This window comes from Neolamprologus brichardi, chromosome 11 (assembly GCF_056152115.1).
Source record: "Neolamprologus brichardi isolate AB-2024 chromosome 11, ASM5615211v1, whole genome shotgun sequence".
Taxonomy (NCBI): Eukaryota; Metazoa; Chordata; class Actinopteri; order Cichliformes; family Cichlidae; genus Neolamprologus; species Neolamprologus brichardi.
Genome location: NC_142114.1, coordinates 5,184,090 through 5,209,142, shown reverse-complemented (window position 1 = coordinate 5,209,142; position 25,053 = coordinate 5,184,090). Strand labels below are relative to the sequence as shown.

Here is a 25,053-nt window from a genome sequence, read left to right as displayed (position 1 = left end):
GTAAAGCTTCATATTTTCACGAGTCTCCTGAGTGATCATTAAAGTTCTTTATGTTATTTTAGATTTTTTTTCTCAAAACAATGCAATATTCATTGATATTCATTGATAATCTATGTTGTGACGATGAAAGTGGAAGTCTAGATGTTTTGCAGTGCTGGACATACTTCTCCAGAGTTTTACATATTGTATGAATAGATGTTCTTAATGTAGCATTTGTTCCCTTTTGGTCAAATTGTAAAAGCTACTTCTTGAGAGTTAAAATGCACATATACAGAGAGTATATATGTGAATACACTGTTGTGTTGGAACTTTTCCTAGATACACTGTTCAACAAAGAATTTGCAATGTAAAGATGTAAAGAGGGAATTTAGTCACCTTTCACCTGTGTGTGTGCGCGCGTGTGTGTGCATGTAGATTGTCACTTGCCGAGTGCATGTAATTACATGTGAGTCCCTTTGAAACTACTTTCTCTTCAGCTCAGTGTAAGGGCAGACAAACACATGTGCACACATGCACAAAAACACAGACGTGCGCACAGAAACAGAAACGATAGTGACTTTCACCCCAGTGAGGGACTCAACATCAACGGGCTTTTAGCGTGTTTTACCAGACTAGCACAGGTTAGTGGCTATGATTGTTGTGACATCCACCACTTCTGAATGTTTCACATAAAATCCACAGTGATGTTCCTATAGCATACAGGAAATGCCACACTGAGGCCCTTGTCCCTTTTAATTACCAGGCCCTTGTGCAGAGAATTTTTATTTTTTTTTTAAAAAACAGATTTACAAAAAAGCATTTAAAAAGTGTTGTCATCATTTTTTTTCTTTATTTCCATACAACATAGTAATAACACAAAAACAGATTTTTTATCAAACTTTATTTTGCAGTCAGAGATACAATGAGCTGCGAAATGTAACTCTTACAGATGTGATTGCATATTCCGAGCTTCTAACTCGAACCGCTACATGACACCCGTATTTTTAAAATCAAATTCATGCAGTTTAAGGCGATGACAAACAGCTATATATGAGGACTTTTAGTGATGCAAATGCACAAAATGTTCCACAAAAGTTAATATTTATCACCGGCTGCTTTCATTCTTGTTTTTTCCATCGTGCTGTCCTCTTTAACCTCACCCGTCTTCTTCAGTTTCCTGTAAGCTTCTGTGTAGATCTGCACTGTGCAAACACATACATAAGAAACAGATATAAGAATTTTTAATTTTAGTGCATTTAGTCTTTATGGATTAAAGTTTCAATTAATTCAAAAGGGTAAAAGAAGCCGAATATCTTCTTCTTCTCTCCCTTTAGTGGTTGCCACTTTCTCACCACTGAAAATCTTAGAAATACAATTCTGCTGCCGCCTCCTGTTTTCTCAGTGACACGGTCTCCAAATCATACATCATAGCAGGTCTCACTAATATCTTGTAAACCTTCCCTTTTACTCTGGCTGCTGTCTTTCTGTCACAAATCACAGCAAACACTCGTCTCCACCCACCCCACTCTCTTATTCACCTCTCTTGTGCACTGCTTGTTCTCTGGAATGGTGAACCCCTAGTGTATAAACAACCTTACCTTCACTATCTCTTTCTCTCCTTGCATCTTCACCTTTCCACCTGTCTCCCTCTCACTGTGACACATGAAATGTTGCGCTTCTACTGCTGTTCTTCCTCTTCTCACTGGTGAACACCTCCACCTCTCCCAGCTCTCTTTCACCTGTTACCTAATCTCACTACACATCACAATTCTTACCGATGATCTGCATGTTTGCGACTCTTCAGACAAGAGGAGGTATGTTTGTGGCCCCCATGTGGCTGGGTTTTAACAAAGCAGAAATATGATGGGTAAAAACAACAGTTGCTATCTTTCGTTGAAATGTTTTGGTTACCTTGAGTAACAGGCAGAGATGGGCAGTAACGCGTTACTTGTAACGCGTTACTGTAATCCGATTACTTTTTTCAAGTAACGAGTAAAGTAAGGGATTACTATTGCAAAAACGGTAATTAGATTACCGTTACTTTCCCGTAGGAACGCTGCGTTACTGCGTTACTAAAACCGTGATTTTCTTGCGAGAATGTCTCATGACAGTGACGTAAGCGAGTGCGAGGTGTGTGACAACAGCTGTGTGCAGATCAACAATGGATCATATATCGAGTGCGGGAGAGAGTATGAGCGTGCAGCGTTTAAAGCGTGGACGTACTGACCTTATTTTGAGTTTGATTCCGTAAAAAGTGACAAAAACATTAGTGTCCGTTGTGCGTGGGAAGAAAACTTCTTTTTACAGCGAAAAAAACCCCCTAAACTTCCAAGCAAGCACCGAGTGCGCTACGACGTAATGGGAAACTCACAGAGAAACTGCCGTATCCTTCCACTGACCGCTGCGGCACACCTGCACCAGGATAACCCTCCGCCTACCCTACTCCTGCTTTACAGGTGAAAATAGAGCAAAAGGACCGCTAGTCTTGACTTTATTTATTTTCTGCTGTGTTTTACTTGCATCTGAAAGAGTGAGTGTAAACACACACATGTATATATGTATATATATATATATATATATATATATATATATATATATATATATATATATATATATGTATATATGTATATATATATATATATATATATATATATATATATATGTATATGTATATGTATATGTATATATATATATATATATATATATATATATATATATATATATATATGTGTGTGTGTGTGTGTGTGTGTGTGTGTGTGTGTGTGTGTGTATGTATGTATGTGCTGGAATGTGCAGAAAATAGGTTTAAATGTTAAACTAATTTCTTCCAGTCACAGAATGGTGCATATAATTAAAATTTTGCTTCATGCATAAAGTTAAAAGATTAAAAATAACAAAACAAGTTTTAAAAAGAGACTTTTCCATTTGATTACATTTTGTATGATGGATTATGTAGAAAAAGTAGAATTGGGCTGAAAGATCTATCGCTTTATCGCCTATTCAGGTTGTAAATCATGTTTTTAAAAAGTAACTAAGTAACTAAGTAACTAAGTAATTAATTACTTTTGAAAATAAGTAATCAGTAAAGTAACGGGATTACTTTTTTGGGGAAGTAATCAGTAATTAATTACTGATTACTTTTTTCAAGTAACTTGACCAACACTGGTAACAGGTATTGCATCAAATCACCACAGATGCTTATTGTTGCCCCTTTAGCTACAGAATTCTTATAACAGGGCTACCACATAGCACATACGCCTATAGTACATACTCCTATGACTGAGATATTTGTTTGAAACTGGTGGAATATGAAGTTCATTTTTAAAGGATCCAAACTACCTTTGTGATAACATTCAGTGCAGCTCAGATTTGGGCCTCAACAGTGCAAGATGCTCTTTCTAAATTTCATAGATTGCCTTGCTTTCTGCCCTTATCTTTTACCACTAGCTGTCCAAAAAACAAAATAATCCCAAACTGTCACTCTCCTCACCACGCTGTACTGTTACTGGTTGGAAAAAAGCACCAACCACAGGGCCAGCTTTTCTTATGAAGGATCTGCACCGTAGGGTATCTATGCCCAACTGGCGTTGTCGTCACTGAATCAATATTTGGAGCACAGGGGCTGTGACTATTATCTACAGACAAGAATTCTGAAAGAACGAGGCTGCCATTTGAAATTCTGGGAAAGTTATTGTAGGATCATTACTAAGCATACTGGAAAGTGTAAGCTATAGCCTGAAACAAGTCAGAGTTTCGATGTGAAATGAAAAGAGCCTCATGAATCACTGCTCTTTAATACTATGTCATTAAAAAAAAGAAAAAAAAAGAACTGACATATAAATCACTAGATGTCTGTATTATTCCCAGGGGGCATGTATGCTGTGCACAGTCAGGCTGCTTTTTCCCCCAACATGCCAGTCTGGCAGACTTCACATCTGGATCACTGTTATTATCACAGTCATTATCACAGTCATAACATTCAACAGGGCATGGTATTCCAGGCACAATTATACAACTTCCAAAACTGGAAATCAATTTGGGAAATTAAGTTTATAGGTTGTCTATAAGTGCAACATATTTTTAGGCCTAAGAATATGCGATTAACAGACAACAGCACTCAGCATGTCTGTACCACATGTAAAAAGTTGAAATATACCATAAGTATACCTAATAGCAATCTTCTTAACTGTAGCCACATGGGAATATATTGTGAAACAAACCTAAAGACAGCTATTATGGATTTATCCTACAACATTAATTAGACAAAATTAACTCCAGAATGGATCTCTCATACGCCAGACAGTCAGACAGTCCAACTACTATATATTACTGTGTGTCATCTAGCAGTGAACACTTTAGCTGTGATTCACCATGACATATCTAAACAGCCACTCTGTCTCTTCTACGCACACACACAGACACACGACTACAAAGAACAGTTGTGCTAGCATGTATTCGTGCACAGTTCTTAAAATGGAACAACTGTTCACACTTCATTGCAGTAGCCTCAGCTTATCAAACGCATAATCACCGTCTTTATCTGAGCTACTGATGTGTCACAACAACACAATGGAAGAAATGTTGCCATCCAGCATATGAATGTCTGGTCATCTCTGTACAGTGTTTGTACTGTCATCATCATCATCATCATCATCTTCTTGGCCGTGCAAGACCAACAGCAGCCTGAAACGCTCTGTTTCTTACTCACATCATTGGTCTAAACAATTAAAATCAGCCAACGCAACAGTCAATTCAAGTCATACAAAGGTGATGTTGAAAGGCGAGTAAATGAAGGGTTGTGAAGGAAAAAAAACACATTGTGATAAAAGGAAAAGAGTAAACGAGAAAAGAAAGAATCAAATAAAATAACATCCCAATCCTGATCCTGCCTTATTCCCTGGCTCACTTCCTCTCTTGTTCTGCTCTTTCATTTTCAACTCATTTTGCTGGCTCACTTCTTCCTCCAACACCCCCTCCATTCTTTCTGTCACTCTCTCCCTCCATGAGCAGACAGGCAGAGACAGGGAGACTGTTGTTGTGCTTGCAGTCTGACACTATCAGCTCATAAATCCCTGTCAGCAGCTTGTATGCCTCCTCTCCTCTCTCCCTCCCCGTCTCTTATCCTCCCTCCCTTCACTGGTGGAGAAACAGAAGAACCCAGTGACCTGCCAGTGAAGGTTTGACTGGCACAACCACACACACATTTAGAGAAGTATATATAGAGCATATACAGTATATACAGATATATAGATAGTCAGACAGACAAGCAGACAGACAGACATCTCTGATTCTCATGCCTCCCCTCTACTGTCTCTCTTTTGCTAGGTTCCTTCCTCCCTGTCTTTCTTTCCCTCAGGCAATGTTTGCCGGCAGACAGTCGTCACTGACAAGAGCTTCCTGTGGTTAGGGGTAAACACCTGGGTAATGAGGCCATGCTGCACAACAACCCAAAAAAAAAGCAAAGCAGATTCACAGACCTCACTCGCTCTGCCGAGTACTGTAGACTCACAATCGGGTCACGCAGCCACACGGGGTCACACGCGCAGTCACACACGCAAATAAATCTCACAGGAAAACAAGCGCATACATGAACACATTTAAGCACATACACAACCGCACATGCACATAACTGGTTCAGACTGAAAAACAAGAATCTAGACGGAGTGGACGTGGATTCAAGAAGGTTCTACTTCTGTGCCGTCACTAGTAATTTGTTCCTCAAATGCAGAAACAAATCCTCGTCTAAGTGATGTCAGCGAAACACTCAGTCGGGATTTTTGACATACTGCAAATGCTCAAACTGAGTGTGAAATGTGAGTGCTGCTGCAGGGAAGAACAGAGCTGCCTGTCTCGACTGCAAAGTCACAAAAGGACTTTTCCACTACAGGCAAGTTATTGGCCCACACCTGAACCTGCGTCAGCTGTCCAAAGTGCTGCCTTTGTCACTCCAGCATTCTTGCAGCCTACAGGAGATGGTAGTTGAAGTTTGGTGGGTGGTCACAGGACTGCGCCGATTTTTTTTGTGTGTCTGTGTGTGTGTGTCTGCTTCCGTGTGACGAACAGACACATCATCACCACTCAAATATAAGTGGCTATCTGTCTAACTGTGAGTTGACTGTAGGGGGAGCAGTAATACATCGTATTTCTGCAACTTTGTGTCTTGCTTGCTCAGCAAGGGTCAGATAAATTGCTGGTATTTTTTATTACTGACAGATTCTGTTGTTCATGGAGTTCTAGTGGGAAGAAAAAGCAGCTCTTTGTCACTAGAAGAGTTTTTGATGAACCTTGAAAAGAAGGATCCAGTGACCCACCTCTTACACTTTTTCACATATCATATAAGACTAGATAAATAAGTGTGGAGGAGGAGCTGCAACAGAGGAAATTTAATTTTTAAGTATGACAAATGTCCCTGTTCAACATGGGCCATAAGCAAAGACATAAGGACACATCTCTCCAGATTACAACTATTCTCGGAGAATACTGAGCCACTTCATGTATATTTAAAAAAGCTTTGATTTACAGACGTACATTTAAATGCATCCTGGATGTGAAACACAAAAACCCATCATGTGACTGGGTTGGGCAGCAAGCACAGTATATTTGTTTTTCCCCATTCCTCAAATTTTCACTCTTCTTATGAAAAAAAAATGAAGACGCACTCATATTCAAAGCTCTGAGGCAAAATAGACAATTTCCCTATCAGCTGTAACCAATACTTCATTTTCATGCCACTCTTGCTTTTTACATTGTGCTTTTATCCAAATTGATTTTGTCACAACAGAATTACATCTTGCTGCTCCACTGCTTCAAAATATTGCGCAAGTATCAGAGTCTCAAGAATCTTCCATGTCAAAAGCACTAGAGTGCAAATGATTCACTCAGCAATCATGTTAATCTGTTATCTCTGGACAACAAGGCGCAGCCTGCATCGCATGTCTCGTAGAAGTAACAGGGAAGCTTGTGGTGAGTCATCAGCCCTACCAGATCCGCACGGTCTTAAGGGTTGTTTTAGTTTTGAGGAGGATTTTTTTCTTCTTCTTCTTTAATGGTCTTCATGCAAGCTATTTTAGATATGGTTCAACTGAGCAAAAACACCATGTGTATTGTATGGTAGTATCTGGGTTTGCATATGTCTGTACGCGCACGCTTGTGTGGCCCGCATGTCTTTGTGTGCAAAGGAAATGGCTGACAGTGAAAAATGTGACCAATTCTAATTTTAATTGCCGAGTGAAAAAACAGCCTCTGTGTTTGCGGGTTCTGTCCAGACGAACAGAGGAGAAGGGGTTTAAGCATGAAAGCGTATTCCTTATCACAATTAAAAAGTGTTTTAACATACCGGCATCCCTTTGAAGTTAGATTAGCAGCAATATTGGAAAGATCGGCCCCAGTCTTAAACAATGGAAATTGAATAGGGGAAAAGAAATGACTTAACAGAGCCAAAGGTAAAGTTTTCCTTTTGTTGTTCATCTTTTTTTCCCCCCTTGAATTTGGCCTCATACAATTTTCTGATAGATTCTCTTGTGCAGAGCGACTCTTTTTTTTTTTTTTTGTATTATTATTATTTCTTTTTTAACATAAAATTGCTTCATGTCCAACCTAGGGAATGGATTGAGGGGACTACGGCAGAAAAGAAGAAGAAAACTTAATTTGACAGCGCAATTTGAATTGGAGATCCTTCTTAGAGGATTTGAAGCCTGGAGTGACAGACGAAATTGTACATAGGCACAGCTAAGAACTGTAATCACAATAGGCCCATATAAGCGTCTTGATTGTAAGGGTCTGAAGCCACACGGTTGCTGTCTTGTGGAGCAGCAATCTACATGCAGAAGCGCACAGTGGAAGACACACACATCCACATGCAAATACACAACAACAATCAGCTATGGACTTACAAGTCAAAATTCCCATCAATACAAGAAAAAGCCACTCCTTACATAAAGACATGGAAACCCATGGGAAGACACAAGGGCTGGAACTGAGAACAGTGTAATTAGAGAGAAAGAAAGATAGGTTAACCCCAGGCACAGAGGCAGAAAGGGAGAGAGAGGGGAGGAGAGGTGACGAGGTTGAGAAAAGTCCCGTGTTAACCTGGAAGAAAGAAAACAGGAACAAACGGGGCAAAAAGGAGCAAACAGCTGCTAAGGATTTACATGCTGTAAATTATTTATGCAATCAGCTGTAGGAGCACAGAAACAGAGAGAGAGAGAGAGGGAGGCAACAGAAAAAATAATCAGGGTTGCAGAAAAAAGAACAGGGGGTGAAAACTGAGAGACGTCTTTGCTGTAAGTTACAACAAAGAGAAAGTGTAACACTTACCCTCACACTCCTGTCTAGACACAGCAATCTTTCCCACTGAGCCTCACTCTGACACACCTGAAACAAACAGTAACACTGTTTACCTACACGTGTTACTCTCCAGTTACACGCAAAGCTTCAGATGTCTGCTTCCAGGTTATGAATGACAATGCGGCGTGCTGCACGAGATGATTTCATGTGATCTCTGAGACGGTTCTCTGTGAGTTTGAAGTCTAAACGCCAAACCTTTATTCATCTTTCTGAAGATTTCTTTACATGTCTCCTAATGCATGTGTATGCCTATGATCTATATCACAAGCCAAACAACCCATGACACAAACTTACTGTGCCTCTACTGAACTGTGCATTATTAATTTCAACCTACGGCAGGTTCAATTCAATTCAATTTTATTTATGTATTTTTTTTAAATTTGCTGTATGTTCCTGCTGCAGGTGCTAATGCTTCACTGTTACTGTGCTGCCGTGTATGTTTAACATTATTTACACACTGACAGCACTTCAATAGGAACATCTGCTCCGCATTTACATAAAACACTGTAGTTAGCTTCCAGTCTTGACATTTTTTACACAGTATATATATTTAGCTTAAATTACAGCAGCTAAACAGCAGCTAAACACTGTAGCTTATACAGTCCTTAAATATTCTGGTTAAAAGCAGCCTTGTAGGCTGTATTCTGAGTGTTATTGTGTGAGAATAATAATACAGTGTGTAAAACTCAATAGCAAAAATATGAAGAGAAACATACATCAAATTTAATTTCAAGAGCCTCTTAACTTTCTGCAGGACTCAGAATGAAATATTTACTAAAAGAAACTGAAAAAGACAAACTGTATATATTTACATTTTTTTCGCAGTGATTTAGTAATTTAATGACACTGTCAGTCTTAAACTACAGCACTGCCTATTAAATTCTACCATAAACTATGGCATATAGAGTACATCTGAAATACCACATAAAACTAACAGCATCACTGCACCCATTGCACTCGCTCTGTGCTCACTCGTACACTGTGACGCCCAGGAGCTTTTTGAGAAGATGCTGATCCACAAATTCCCATGGGTTTGGTGGAGTGGACCGGAGCCAGTGGAAATTGCAAACAAACACTGGGACTGCTGTGTCTGATGTGAGCAAAAACAACCTCAAAGACCTCATTCACACATCACATCTGTGCGTGTGCGATTGTGCATGTGTTGGGAAGTTCATGAAGAAAAGTGGGAAAAAATGGGAGCAACTGTGCGTGTATCTGTGTGTGTGTGTGTGTGCGTGTGTGTGTGTGTTTATGAATCTGAGGACTTGAAGGCTGTTCAAAGGCATTACAGCATTAAATTTATGAAGGCATTCACAGTAACACTGGCAATAAAATAGATCTCAGCTCCTAGCAAAAGTTCATATTAGGTCTTACTGTGGCAGGAGAGAGTGGGAAGGAGGAAGAGCGTGTGTGCGTGTGTGTGTGTGTGTGTGAGCGAGGGTGGAGGAAAAAAAATGAGGTGACACTAAAGGTCAAGAGAGAAACAGAGAGATGTTGAGAGGAAAACAAGAAAAAAAAAGCCAGAAGAGCAGAAGAACACAAACAGAAAACAATTTAAAAATGGGAAGAGAGAAACTTCTCATGACAGGCCAATGGCAACAAAGACCAGAACCAAAAATGCAAAGAGCAGCAGAGAGAAGCAGCAGCTCTCTCCTCATGTCTCTCCACCCCATGGTTTCAGTGGCCAAGTCCACACCACATTATGGGTCCCTAGGTTTTTTATAATGGCTGGGTGTGTTCTGATTCCGCGCTAAAGTCATTGCTAGTTAAATTCCATTCCTAATTAGTGGTGGGAATGAGAATGGAAAGGGGAATTGGTTGAGGAACAATTAAACATCACTGAGGGAAAACAATATTTTCAAACAACATTTGACACCATGAGCCGTGACAGTGTGGGACGAAGCATACGTGCCCACACGGCACATTTTTCTTCCCCCCACTATCAATTTCAGACTTTTGAGCCAATTCATGTATAGCTGCAGTTAATACAACCTGCAGATATACATTTGTTGTTGACAGAATACATGGTGGGCAGTGCTGGGCAGCAACTAATTACATGTAATGCCAGAGTACTGCGGTCAGTTTTATACTGCATGTAGGCCCTGCAGAGCTTAACTAAGAACTATTAAGAACTGTTTTGTTATTTCAGGCTAAATCCTGAAACAGCAAATATGGCAGGAGGCCTGCCTATTCCACATCAACTGTGTTGTTGCACTGATGTGAACGGCAAACATTTGAGGTTCACAGCAGTTTCAAGGACTTTGCTGGCAGTGATATCTGCTTGACTGTTGAGTGCTCCTCTGGGGTTTACATTTACTAATCAAAATTTCTGTTTTGAGTTGAGTCTTTGGGATGATGTTTATGCTTAATTTCTATGAATATACACATCAAAAGGGGCAAAAGGATGCAAATTTGAAAAATCAACAGCTAGTATAATAAGCGCTGACATTATGGGTGTACTACATTAACCATAGAAGACAGTACTATGGCATTTGCGTGGGATCACTCTGAACAAAATACCCATTCACAGAACAAGTTTTGACTCAATAAACACATTTATTGCAATAACATTTGGAGACTGAGAAATTTAAAATAAGTGAGCAGTAGCTTCAAGGCACAACTTCAAAAATCCAAAGTGTCCAAAACACGATTTATAATAAAAGTGCAGTTTTGTGGAGAATAAATGAAATAAACTGGCATCCCCGTTAAAATAGCAAGTTTTTTGTTAGCACTTTTACTCAAGCACTTGTAGTGAATGACACACACTCACAGACCCTGATGCACCTGATGTAAAGTGTTAATGATGAGAGAATTATTAAGAATGACTATCTCAATGTTGTGATGTTTTAATAGCGTGCAGGTGACTAACATCTCGCTGATGGGAATTTGTTAAAGACAGACGTTTAATGAGCAGCTCTTGAGATTAAATGTGCCAGGATAAATAAGACCGGAATAAAACTTGGATATTATTGTAAATACGTGCGCAGTGAAAATATCTTGCTATGCCAAAAAAATAAGATTCAGAGAAACCAATAGATTTTTGATGGCCATTTTTGACTAGCATTACTTGTAGGGAAACCCAGTGTTATGTTACGAACTCCAAATCTTTGGAGTGGCGAGCGGATTCTCCCACTTTAGGACAAAACACAGGCTCCCATTCTTTGCAGTTTCCTTTTTTTTAATGAGTCACTCACTAACCCTACCTCCTCATAATGCTGACCATATAAATAAGCTCTCCCAAAAACCTCACAAAGCTCCCATTAAAGTGTCATTTTTCAACTTTTTTAAACGTACTAAACAGTAATAGTTTGTTTTTCAGATTTCCATCACCACTGCTGCAAATTGCAAATGTGACCTTTTTTTTCTGGAATGACACTGGAATAAATCCTTTCAGTAAAGCACTCAGGCAGATTTTAGCTGCACAGCTCTGTGCTTCCCTCAAGCTTGTGGCTCTGGATACATGTGTGCAAGGGTGCAGAAAGCAAAGCTGCACATAGTGTAAATCTCACAAGATATATCATAACATTCGAGTCTGTGAAACTGTCAGTTCAAAGGCTCTTGGTCTCTAGCATATGGAGCAGTGATTTGGCAATTTAGACTATTAAATATAGACTAACAGTGAGCGAATGTTTGTCTATGTAACATGATCAAAGCTGCAAACATGCAATTATGAAATGAATGGCCTCCCTATCTCTACTGTTGCTTTACTCTTTTAATTTGCTCATAAAGCATTTTCAAGCAAACATTGTCACGATAGAAGTCAAACGTGCTGACTAGCAGCATAGACATGAAGTCAACACACTGGAATGCACTTCCATCCCCTCAGGAGCGAAAGGATGAATTAATATTTGATTGACATGTAGTGAGCCAAGCTACCGAGTGTAAAATGTGTGCTGAAAGCAAGGGAGAAAGTACAGAGAGAGGGGCATTATGATTGATTGACTGTACCTACTGAGCAATTAGAGTGAGATTAATTGGTTAGTTGTCACTTCATTTGACTGTTATTAGGCAAGGAACTCCTCTCTGGAAACCATTTAAATGCGAGATAATTGACATAATTGTTCTGCAGACGACAGAACTCCTGTGGTACTACAGAACACAGTCTGTGGGCTAACAAGAGAAAAAGATTAAAGGAAGAAAAGAAGGTTGAAAATCAGGTAAAATCAAGAGGAAGAAACAATATTTTGCACTCGTGCATATTTTAACAACATTTGAGGTCAAGGAAACTTACTGCTTGTGCGTTTTGGGCTGTGGATTAGCCAGGATATGACTCCACACTAAGTGAAATTCTTCTTTATTACATATACATGCACACGCACTCACACACATACACACGCGCCAACACAAGGTCGGACTTAAAAATTAGAGCAGGGTATGAGGCGACCTTGTGAGGCTCCCGTTAACCAAATAAAAAGTGTATAGGATTTATGATCCTATCAAAGCACTAACACATAACACATCGTATATTCCTAAGCTCATTATCCATTAATGATCTTCCTAACTCATTCACTTTAAATGTTCATAATGTTTTTTAATATTTAAATATACTGCAAATATTGAATCATTGTATAATTAATCCAATGCCTACTGCAACTGAGCGCATATTTTTAAACCTCTGTCTTTCCCGTTTTCACTTGTGCGATAAAACATTCAAACATTTACACTCTGCATATCAGTGTGGGAGATCAAGAGAAGTCAGCCTGCAAAATAAGCTGTCACGAAGATTAGATGTCATCAGTAGCATTGAGGCTCTAGCCCAAGATTGCAATAGCATTCATTAAAAAAAGACATCAAATTACACTCCGAAGTGACGGTAAACTATGCGTTTTCCAGAGATATGATACAAACCAATTAAGGATAGTGTCTGTTTTCACAGTTTTAGGATTATCAGTGTGATAACTAAGCAGAAGACTAGAAGATGCATTGAGATATAACCGGCGCTGGAGGATCTTCCATGGGTTCAAACAAGGATGGTTCTGCACTGCATCTGCAGCCAAATCTGTTTCTTGTGTCCAATTCATAATGAACTGTTTGGATGACTGATTACATATAAAGTATGTATCGCAGAGAGATGACACAAACAATAAATAATAATGAATAATGTTACAATAAAATGATATTTTTTTAAACTTACATAAGCTTTTTCACTGACTAAGAAACAGAACAGCTACACATTTGCAAGGCGTGGAGTTTACTTTGGGAGTTTAAAACAGTTACACGCCCAAAGGAAATAAAGGGCCCAGATGACTGTTAATTCAAGCTGACCCTTAAGGAACCCACATTAAGGATTACAAGACATCTTGTCCTATATGGAGTAATTTAAAATGACTGCAGGTAGCACACTGGGTTTAACTCCATGTTTTTTTTTCAATATTTTAGCATGCACCCATTAAAGAAATGAAACCTATGAATGTGTTTAAAGTATTCTGCATTACTGAACATGTCTCCTGTTAGTACTGCACTTTTTCCAACGAGATCAAATCTACCCAGCGTCTGGAAAGAATTACAGTATGTTACAGTTGAGCATATCGTTCCCTCGGTGAACAGGAAATGGTTTATTTCTCCTGAGTGGAGCCTGTCCCAGCTAGGGAAGTGGCTAACCACATGAAGCTAGTGCGATCCAATCTGTTTACACACAGTAATTTGCACAGGTGAGAGAGGATGGGCTGCTGGGATGAATGTAGGAGCCTTGTTTAGTTCTCGCCACTGAGGAATTCAGGTTGTTTAAAAAAAAATAAATAAAAAAAAAAGTAAAAATCATGAATTGATTTCATTTATTAAGCTCTGCTAAGATTTGTTCAGGCTTCAAATCATGTGTGCAAAAAAGGTGTGATGGATTTGTTTCAAAGTGATAACAAATGTAGGGAATGAAAAGATGTCTGCATTTAAATAAAGTGCAGCTGACATGAATACAGTCACGTAATATGGTATAGACAAGAAGGTGTGACGAGACACTATCTTGGAGCTATAAATATACAACAGTTCGTTATCAGGTTTAGTTCTATGACTGAAATGCAAGCAGCACAAAGTGGTTTAGCGGTCTGCACATTCAAAAGCAGCACTACTGTTTGTTTGACTGAACCAAGGGTCAGCTGGGGCCTTTTGGAGCTTTTACTCCCATATATTTTTGGGGCTTTTAAACAGATGTTCCCATTTCCTCCAGTTCAAAGACATATCAGGTAAATTGGACTTGAAAAGAACTTCCCTGCTGCATATATGGCTGGCTTCACATCCAGCTCAATTCATCATAGCCAAATTTTACAAAGACAAATCTGTCTTACAAAGGTAAGCCTGTCAGGAGGAAGAAAAAGAAACAAAAAAAGTCTTACAATTGAGCTGCCCTGCTTTATTTTCACGTGCTCAAGTGTGCTCATTAGGTCCGTGGTATCAACTGCTTCTCCTGCGTTAATGTGGAGGTGTTGTTGGCAGGTCATGGACGCACAGAAGTGTGAGTCTGACCCGATCATCTGGGCCTTGTACAAAGAGGCAAACAGGCAGACATGCACAAGTGCACAAAGAGACACACTCTTGAGTCTTCCAAAGATTCTTGTATTTATTTAAAGAAAGCAAGTCTTGACAAAAGATGTCACAGCTCCTAATCAACCTGGTCTCTCCATACAGCAGCCTCATTGAAAACACGTTTGTGTCGTCTACAAAGCGCCGACATCTTATTCTATTTGTACTTTTGAAAAGCAAACAGAAGGTTAGGTATTTATTTTACATGTTTTTCATTATTCTGTGCTCATTCCCTCTCTCAACAATCTGCGTCCTCGATCTCCGTGCTCTGTGCTAGATTTTAACTTTGTCACTTTCTTACTTTCCCTTTCAATCCAAGGTCATGCAAAGGTTACTTCATTGTGACAACTTTCCTTTATTTTTTGTATAACATACAACAATCCATCCTAGCTCTGGTGGATATGCCATTCTTATGAGGTTATTCTGACTTGTTTACAACCTTTCCCTCCCCTTTCTTCTCCTCAAATCATTCATTTGCCCGTCCACATTGCTGATCGTTCATCACCGATACAGCCGTTCCTCCGTCTTTATCATCCATCTTTAGCTGCAGTTGTTTATGTCTGCTTGACTCTCTGCCGTGCTGTTTACTGACCGCCCTTGCTTTTTTGGGCTCCTCTCCTTCAACTCTTTACTCTGTTCAATTTGTTATAACTTCTTTCATCCCTTTCCATCTGTATCACTTGAATGCATGCATTTTAAATGGACTTTTTCCCCTTTGTTTTCAGCTTTCCATTCAGTCTGCTCACCTCTGCTGAAAGTTAGGTCTTTATTAAACAATCCTTTACCTTATTCCCCATCTTTCGTCTGTGTGTAGTATACATTCAAAACTTGTTCCTTTCGGAGACATTATGGAGCTCTTCCAACTCCCTGAGATCACATACTGATAAATGTCTATCCTTATTTGCCTCCAAGGATGAAAGGCAGTAAAGAAATCACAAATATTTGACCACAACAAACTTGGTAACACCACCCCCCTGTAACGGGTACGTGCGTGTGAGGGGCCTGAGGTGTAGCGTTTGAAGGCAGACCGAGGGGCAAGAGTATGCACACAAACACACACACACATGCGCACGCATACATCGTCAGGCCCTGTCAGACATCCATCTCACACTTCAGTAGGCTATTTATTTTTTCTGTTTTATTTATGCAGCAATCTCCTTTCAAATTCTGCTCGCACCCATTCGTCTGACTGAGCGGCTGCCCTTTCTTTTCAAAGTGTAAAATTTCATAGACCTTGGGCAAAAATGGAAGAATGGGTGCGAGGGAGAGAGAAGAAACACTGCTAAGGTAATAACCTGATTTCGCCTCAGTTGGTTTTGATTTAAGAGAGGAAGAGTGTGTCAGAGAAACAGCAGGCGCTCTTCTGTCTCGCTTCCATGGCAGATTTTTGAAGAGCGAGGAAAGAGAGGGAAGGAGACGCAGAATGAAAGGAGAGACAACGCGAACAAAGAGAGATAGAGACAGTGAATCACACCCCATGCCAATAAAGTGAAGTGAACTGACACAAAGAAACAGAGATACCATTGAGAAAATGAGCGTTCTACAGAGGGAGGCAGGGGAAGGGAGATGGAGAGGAACGAGTTGGGGGTGGGGAGTGGGGGTATTATCAGTGAATGAATTTTTAATAGCACAGAGATCAACCATGCCCAGGAGCTCAAACAGAAATAAATACCTTGCCTCCTTACTTTAAAACTCCCTTTAGAAAATATAACCACAGTACACAGTGTTTTTTTTTTCCTACCAGGGTTTTTAATCACTCAGGAAAACGTGACAGCATACCCGACACCAGAAAACAAGGAGGAACCCTGACAGCAAGACGGGCAGGGACAGAGAGGCTTATGGGTAAATACAAGGTTGCACGTCACTCACACCACATACACACCAGCCAGCTGATTACCCCAGGTGTCTGCATTCACACATGAGGAGCATTTGAATTTTAAACTCTTCCAAATACATGTGTCAGCCCTCGCCCATCTGTCTGTCACCCTGCAAATGCCCTGACAATAGCACGAGCACAATTAACTTAAGCTGAGAGAATGTGCCAATTTACCCCCAATTTCCTGCTTACAGCGTCAGACGTTCCTTTCAAATGTGTATTTTTTTAGCATAATATATGAGGCAGGCCATTTCACTTGCCAAAAGCATCTCCATTTCAGCAAGGTTGTCCCAATTTGCTGATTTTGAAGCACATACCAAATTAGCGCGCAAAACATTGCAATTTTACCAGCTGCTGCGTTGTCTGTTCAAGTGTACGTCAGCGTGAAAGGCGATTTCAGCTTAAAATCTGGTCCGTGGTTCTTTCTATTTACATTATAGACTCTTCCAATTCTGTAGTTGTTCTTTTCCCAGAAGGTGTATTCAGAGATGAAGAAATGCTGTGAATTTAGCCTTTATATTTAAAGAAACAAAAAAAAAAAACAAGTTTATGAATTGTGCATTACTGCTAGCCAGCAAAAGCTAGGGAACTTTGAGTCTGCACTACAAGTGAATAAGGATATGTATTAATAATTATTAACCATATTCTTATCATGCCAAAGGACATTAATAATAATTTCTACCTTAAATGATGCATATAGCTTCTTTAGACATGCCCAGATAGCTGTAAGTAACTGTCAGTGTTGGAATAATCTCTGTTCCCTGTGAGGTTGATACCCATCGCTAAGGCTACAGATATGATACAGTACCAAGTCAGTGGGAAACCAAGAAAATGGGGAAAAGATCACCAAAGTTCTTTAGAACAGCTTCAGAAGAAGCGAACAGCAGCTGCACTGAACTTCTCATTGCATTTCTTGCAGAGGGAGATTTATGCAATTACATTAAAAAAAATCATATATGTCTTAAAGTAAGTGTGTGCAACTCTTTTATTCACTTGGTTAGCATTTGCAGGATTTATTGGCATCCAGATCCAAGCATTTGGACAGTTACTTATTTGTTTGTTTGGCAGACCATTCAATTTCAAGTAAAAATGAATGCTCTTTCAAAGTTAATGGGGTGTTTAATACGCTGAACCTGGGAAATCACAGTTGGAAACTCTTTGAAAAGATAGAATGGACTTTCATAAAATACGAGCTAACAAGCTAATATAAGAAATATCTAATGATCTACGAACTACATAGCAATCTACACTCAACAGCTGCAACTCTGAATGACGCTTCCTTTTTGTGTAAATGGGTTTTTCTTGTGCACGTGATGGTACGTTCTAAAGGATCCATGCTCTACAGAATAATTCTGCATTAATTTCACAGTTGCAATTGATCTGCATATTGTGACAGCCCACACACGTGTGCAGCTTCAACTGACCCCTTTGCTGTTTTCATACTTAATTTGTCACACCCTTACCGATTAGTCGACACTATAAATGTAAACATTTCTTCATAAAACAAAGACAAATGGTTAAAGTGAGATTTTGCGTATGTCCAGTTATCCAATTAAGGTGAATTATTCTTAAACGTTTCGTGAGTTATTCTTTGCCTTCATCCTGTTATCCGACTCAAACCTGTCAACAAATCTTAATACAGGGAGTCATGTTAAATAAAGCTCAGTTTACCTTATTCAGATTTTCTTAAGTAACATTCAGTAGTGTTCCTAAACGACATTATCATCGAAAAAGACGCTGAAGCATAGTAAATGTATTTGCATCATTTATTGTCTAATTTGCCCCTGTAGGAGGAGGATCAGGCTACTCTTTTCCTGGCTGAACTAAAGAAGCAGCGGAGTCCTTCTTCATGAAAAACCTGAAGTGCTTTTTCTTCTTTTGCAGGCACAGTTCCTGTAGATCTTTGTTCTGCACTGTAAGGTTTGTCATCTCATTGAAAAGCTCTGTATGCTGCAGCTCAATTTTCTTACACCTTTTCTCCAGTTCTTCTAATTTTTCCTGCTTTTCTTCGTGCTTTTCTTTGAGCTCTTTGTTTTTCTCTTGCAGCTTTCTTTTAATGTTTTTCTTCTTGAACTTTCTTTTCCTTGTGCATGTCGTTGTTTGTTTGTTGTACTTTGTCAGGTATGGCCAGTAACTCTTGATGTCTCCTCTGCAGGTCGTGAAGTGTACACTGGATGTCTTTATGTATTTTTTTTCTGTCATTGCTTCTCCTCTTGCATTTCAGTGTTTGTGTACTATACTTTGTTATAAAGTCCTTGCAAATGGGTATTTTTGCTCACCATTGCTTAGATTTTACTCTGCTTTCTGTGCATATTTTTTCCAGTTCTTGTTTCTCGTCCTCAATTTCAATGTTTTTGTCATTTGCTTTGTTGTATAATACTCTTAACTGTACTTTTCTTCTCAAACTCTTGGAGATCATGTTGCATTTCTTGCATCTCTTCCAGTTGTTCTTTGTCCTTCAGTAGTTGTGCATTTCTTTTGAGTGCTTGTTTAAACATCACTTGAAGCCCTTCATATTCTTCTCCATGCACTGGAGCTTGCATTGCATCTCCTGGTCTTTTTCTTGAAGCTTACACTGAAGGTTCTTGATCTTCTTTCTCTTGTTGCCGTTGTGTATTTCTTTTGAATGCTTCATTAAACATCACTTGAAGCCCTTCATTTTTCTTCTCGAATTGCTGGAGCTTGCACTGCATCTCTTGGACTTCTTCTTGAAGCTTGCACTGCATCTCTTTGTGTATTGTGTTTTGGAGTTTGCACTGTATGTCCCGGTGCTTCTCCTGTGTTGTTTTTCCTTTATACAAAGCTCAAATGCTCTTCTGAGGGGCTTCAAAAAATCATCGCACTGAGGAGTGCTGGGTTGATCTCTTTGTCTTGGGTAGTGTTGTTTTTTTTTTTGTAGACATTTTGGTACCTTGTAACAACGTCTCTGTAAAGGATTCAAATGTTTTCAAATTCTTCTTAGTAGATGAATGTTTGACAGCTGCGAACAAACTGATGTATTGACTGAAAACTGAAATTAGACTTCCTTCCTTAGGAGTTATGACAACAGGCTGTGTATATAAAATTTAAAATGTATCATGTTAGAGTGTTTAATACACTGAACCTGGGAAATCAAAGTTGGAAACTGTTTGAAAAAAGGCTTTCATAAAACACAACTGTTACAAGTCAGCTGAATGATGGGATATAGCACTGAAGCTGGAAAAGGGCACAGACTGCACAGTTCAGAAAGCTAGCATGCACTGAGTGCAGATTGTTATGTAGTTTGTACATGATTAGATATTTCTTACCGTCTTATTAAGAACAAATTGTGATTCCCAGAAAGTCACTTCAAAAACATACTTGGTCTAAAACTGCATAAACCTTTGTTATTGTTACCTTGTTATAGCTAAAACATGCTGTAGCAGCAACCCTATTAGCCAGTAATTTCTCATGGGACACTGACAGATCCAAACCTGCTGTGGTCTGGCTACAAGAACATGGCTTGAAGCCTGCATGATTTTGATTTTGACTTTGATGGATTCTCAAGATTGAGGACCTTAAATGCTTTCCAAACTAACAACGTTCCACCTCTTTACACTGTCTTTGGCTGTATATTCTTAGTATCATTATCCTGTTAAATTATGAGATGCTGTCCAGGTTAATCATTCTCTAATGAGTTTTGAGTGCTATGATCCTATATACAGTACTATGCAAAAGTCTTCAGTGACCCCTCATTTCTTCATATTTTGGTTGGAAAATGGGATATAGGTTGAGTGATTTATCTAAACATGCAAGAACAATTTGTGCATTTCTAATGTGCTCGAAAGTCAATGTTTGTTATAACCACCTTAGAACTTTTAGGCAAGTGTCCCAATAATTTCTTTGAGTAGCCTTCAAGAAAAGTTCTCAAAGCTCTTCTTTGGGGGGGTTCTTTAAAACGCAAAATACATTACCAACATGGCGTACAATGTTGTTAATATAATGTTCCCTGCCATTTCTTCTGTGAACACCGTTGTTTTTAGAATGTTTGATTTCGGCAAAGCAATTAGCCTTGATTTTATCAGATGTGCTTTTTGAGTGTTTCTATTATGCTTACTTCATTTGCTTTTCTTGTCTTTACTTGCAGGTGGCACGTAATTACAGCATATTTTGTATGAAAACGTTTAAATAACTTAGAAAGGCGAGAGCTGCCCACAAAGTGTCACATATCCCATTACTTTTAAACCTTTTCTTTTGTAAGTTTCATAAACTTAACATAAACTTCAAGTCAAAGTTGAGATACGGCACTTCAACTGTAGTTTCCTCTACTTTATTCCAAATTAAATCACCACTGACTGTCTGATCACAGCGAGAGAGGACGGTGGTGCAGAGCCAAAGGAGATGATGTGGTCTACGCAGCGATGGAATTCATTTCTTTCCCAGTCTTTGTGTAAGAGTCATTTCTGTTGTTTAACAAATCTATTGACTTTTTAATTTTAATTTTAAGTCAACAGACTGATGAAAATTCCAGCAAGCAATTTCAGAGAGCAGTTCAGCAGTGAGTTTTTCAAAAGCAATATGGATCAACAACCACAGAGAATTTGGGATTTGATTGTTGTAATCTCCTACAGGGGAGATGAAGCCATATTGCACTACACCGATACTGTGCAAAATCGAATTAATCCAACCTGAATCTGAATTAACTAAAATACAACCCGTCTTCTTCTTCTTCTTCTTTTTTTTAACCCCAAACCCAAACAGCTCTCCTTGTATGTATTAAAACACTTAAATAAGTTTATAATTCTAGAAGTAGAAAATAAAAACCCAACAATATATAACATCGCATCCACTGAACTGAAAACCATGATTTTGTTGTTGCTCGTAGAGAAAGAATCTTCACTCTAAAGAAAAAGCTTTTTTCTGCCTCTATTCATGTAGAAAAAAATGAATGATCTATAAACACCACTTACACGTTTTACTGAAATTGCTTACTTCTAGGATTATATTGTTAGGATTATAACAATTGCCAGAGTTGTATCAATAGTATAATAAGAATATGACTTTGGAATGAACATCATATCATGTTTCTGGGCTCTCTCTGTTTTGGAGTTAATCTACCATATTTGATAGCAGCTGTTGTTTATTTTGCCTAGAATGGAGGACTGCAAGCACTGGGTTCTATACACAAGAACTGTTTCGTACTGGTAATGCACAAAGAATAATAAAATATAATATGTTTTCATCCCTGGGTGTCAAATAGTACTCTTCTGTCAGAAGTTGCTGCCGTCAGCGAGGGTAGCAGTGGGTTCACCTATTGCCTTTAGTTTAGATTTAGGGACCTAAACTATGTAGACTCAATCCCACCATGTTGCAATCAGAGTCTGTCTGCATAAATGAGTATTTCTCATCTGTGATGCATCTCTTTGCAATAGGGAGCTGGAAGCCAAATTCAGAATCAATCCTTTAGAAAAGATAGGTTGTCAAGCGCCTGTCATTTTGCCCTCCTAGAGCAACTATGTCACTATTTGTGGAGCCGTTTCTGAATTTCTCTTTCATAAGGTTCTTACTGGACTTAAATTTCTGTTTAATGTGAATTTCTTTTGTATGCAGACAGAAACAGATTTGCCATTTTCACCAAATTCACAAACAGATTGCAAGCAAATGGCAACTTAACTCCATTCACTGATAGCAGACTGATAGCAGCGAACTACCTTAGTCTTATTGCCCTTTTTATAACCATCTTGATGCACTGAAGTTGCTTTGAAGACAACAACTGACTACAAGTGGACCCCATCTTTAGAACAACCATTTCAAAGACAATGATATAACAAATTCATTGCACAAAGTCAAAATAATTTTGGTAATGCTGCCTTCTCCAACCACTGTTGGATAACACAACAGCAGCATTTGAGCCTTTAGAGTCAGAACAGGCTGAAAAGCAGTAGCATGCTGACACAAACTGATGAGGACTGAGGGGGAAAAAAGCAGAGTAATGTTTGTTCACTGCAGGTCAGAAATCTCTAAAAGTGGAAAATCTATAAAATAAATAAATAAAATTCCAAACAATGCATTTTGCCTTCTTATCATAATAACTTCAAAATTGTTTTGGGCACAATAAGCAGCTAATCAGTGACTCTAAATGAAATCTTTTTCCTTGAGCCACTCCAATATCTGTGCTAGCCACAGTGATAATAGCAGGTTTCACAGACTTATAAAGCTTCTGCGTGCTCATCTCCAGTGAGACAAACAAGGACAAACACGCACGCAAACAATGTGTGTTTCACCGAAGCCGACTCAGCTGTAATAAAATAATATAAAGTTGTACCACATTTCAGTTCATATCGGAGCAGCGGTATTATTCCCTGCACCTATTCCTATTATCACGGGCTCTCAAAATGACTCAAATTAAAACTCACATTAATCCGACAGTGTAATCCCTCTACTGCATGGAACAGTCTTTTCAGTCTGAGTGTGGATTAGAGAACACTGAGACCCTGTGTTGGTGGTCACTGGTGTATAACACCTCATAAAGATAATATGCTATGTGTGTGCGCGCTTGTGTTTTTCCTGCTGCGACGGTGGTCAGCACAATACAGCACAAAAAGCTTGCGTCTGTTGGAGGGGTAGGGTGTTGTACATGTGGATAATGTGCTTCTTTTACCCTTTGTGGTTACCTGGTGAAGAGGAAAATCCCTATGAGGTGGTCTTCTTGCTATGTGGACTACAATGAAAGCGGCCTGTAACAGAGGAAATGGTGAATTAATAAAATAAGCCCCCTGAGTAGAACACTGTTTGACTAGTCAGAGGGCACAGAAAAGGGATGGAGGGAAGGGTTTGGCAGAATAAAGAAAAACCGAGAAGCACAGATAAAATGGCACTGTTTGTACATGTTTTGTGGCTGTCTATAGGTTTGCAGTGGTGCGCTGAATATATAAAGGCCTAATGCACGCTGAGTGTATTTCATATTATCCTTTGGTGAATCAAGAAGGAAATAAATATATAAGTAAATGACAAGTTTTTGTCTCGGTGACCCCCGAACAAGACACACACACACACACACATATTTTTTTGCCTGCCCTTCTTACTTACAATCAAGCAGCTTATCATGCTGCTCACACAGCATCCTGTACAGCATCTTTAAGTATCAATAAAACCCTAGCTGCAATCACCACATTAAAAGAGAGGACAAATGCACCTCTTGACCCAGACACATCTGGTTAATGGAAATCTGAAACATTAATAAAAACGCTATCGGTGAGCAATGCTCGGCTGCACACGTCTCAGTGCAGCTGTGAATGAATATGCTCATTTTGCACGGTTGCTACATACCGAATGGGCACAATCTTAAAGGTGTTCCTTACTATAAAAACAGTTCATCTTCATTTGAAACAATGATATTATTTGGAGTCTGTGTTTGTGGATGTGTACGCGTGCTCCATAAAGAGATGTACACTATGTATATATTCATAGCTGACTTTTATGGCCGTGAAAACAGGTCCCACTAGTCTACAGTGGCAAATAAGCCGATATTATTTCATTCATCACCCCTAAGAGCTTATACTGTAGACCAGTAAAGCTGAATGCTGATGAGCTGACCATGAATCACTGCAACATCAAGTATGTTTATTAGAATGCTATTCAAATTTATTATTTAGTCTGGTCTGGTATTGTGACTTTGTTAAAATCTAATATAAATGACAACATTATTGTTATTTGACGCTTTGGCAAATGGTTAAATAAAAAAATAACATGCCTAAAATGTATTGTTTCCATAGCGGCAACAACAACAGCAACTTCGTGTGTACCTACTACTGCACCCATTTTTGCAGAGCTGCTGGAATGGCACACCAAATGAATCATTTACAGAAAATTTTGATTTGTCAGTGCAGGACAGATGGATCCTGGTCACGCTGTATAACAAAAGCATGGGTGGGCATTTACAAAGTGTCAGGTACAGTGCAGAACAAAAATCTCCTAATCTCCTTACTCTTTGCTGTTCATTATTATTTTACAGGGCAGCCGTCCCAAATACATAAGGCCCCTACCCTGCTCAGCCCAGTCTGCCAAGCACCAATGCTGGGTTTGATATTCTTCCAACATCCAACAGGCTATGATTATTTCATTCCTTTTTTAACATAACGCATCAATTATTCAACCTTTGCGAGACCAGATTTGATTGCGTTTTTATTTAACAAAAATGACTCTGTGTGTGCGCGCGCCTCCACCCATCTAAAGGAAGACTGAATATAAAACGTTCCGCAAAGATAATACCTCATGGCTTGAAAGAGTGATGGATGGTGAAGGGGGTGGAGTAGAAGGAGAAAAGGAGAGAGAGAAAAAATACAAGTACTCTGGAATAAATGATGACTGCATTAGCA

The 25,053-nt window shown here is 39.1% G+C and overlaps 1 long non-coding RNA gene across 3 annotated transcripts in view; it reads right to left on the bottom strand.

The window, feature by feature from the left end:
* Positions 1–897: 897 nt before the first annotated feature.
* Positions 898–25,053, bottom strand: part of LOC102785160 (uncharacterized) — a 101,717-nt gene continuing 77,561 nt past the window's right edge. For 2 of the 3 annotated variants that reach the window (XR_437434.3, XR_004844079.2), the window contains exons 5-6: positions 8,296–8,352; positions 898–1,181 (exon numbers count right to left, since the gene is read on the bottom strand). This is a non-coding gene — a long non-coding RNA (uncharacterized LOC102785160). Of the gene's footprint in view, positions 1,182–8,295; positions 8,353–23,349; positions 23,413–25,053 lie in introns of all 3 variants that reach the window. The other variant, XR_004844080.2, reaches the window with a different exon arrangement.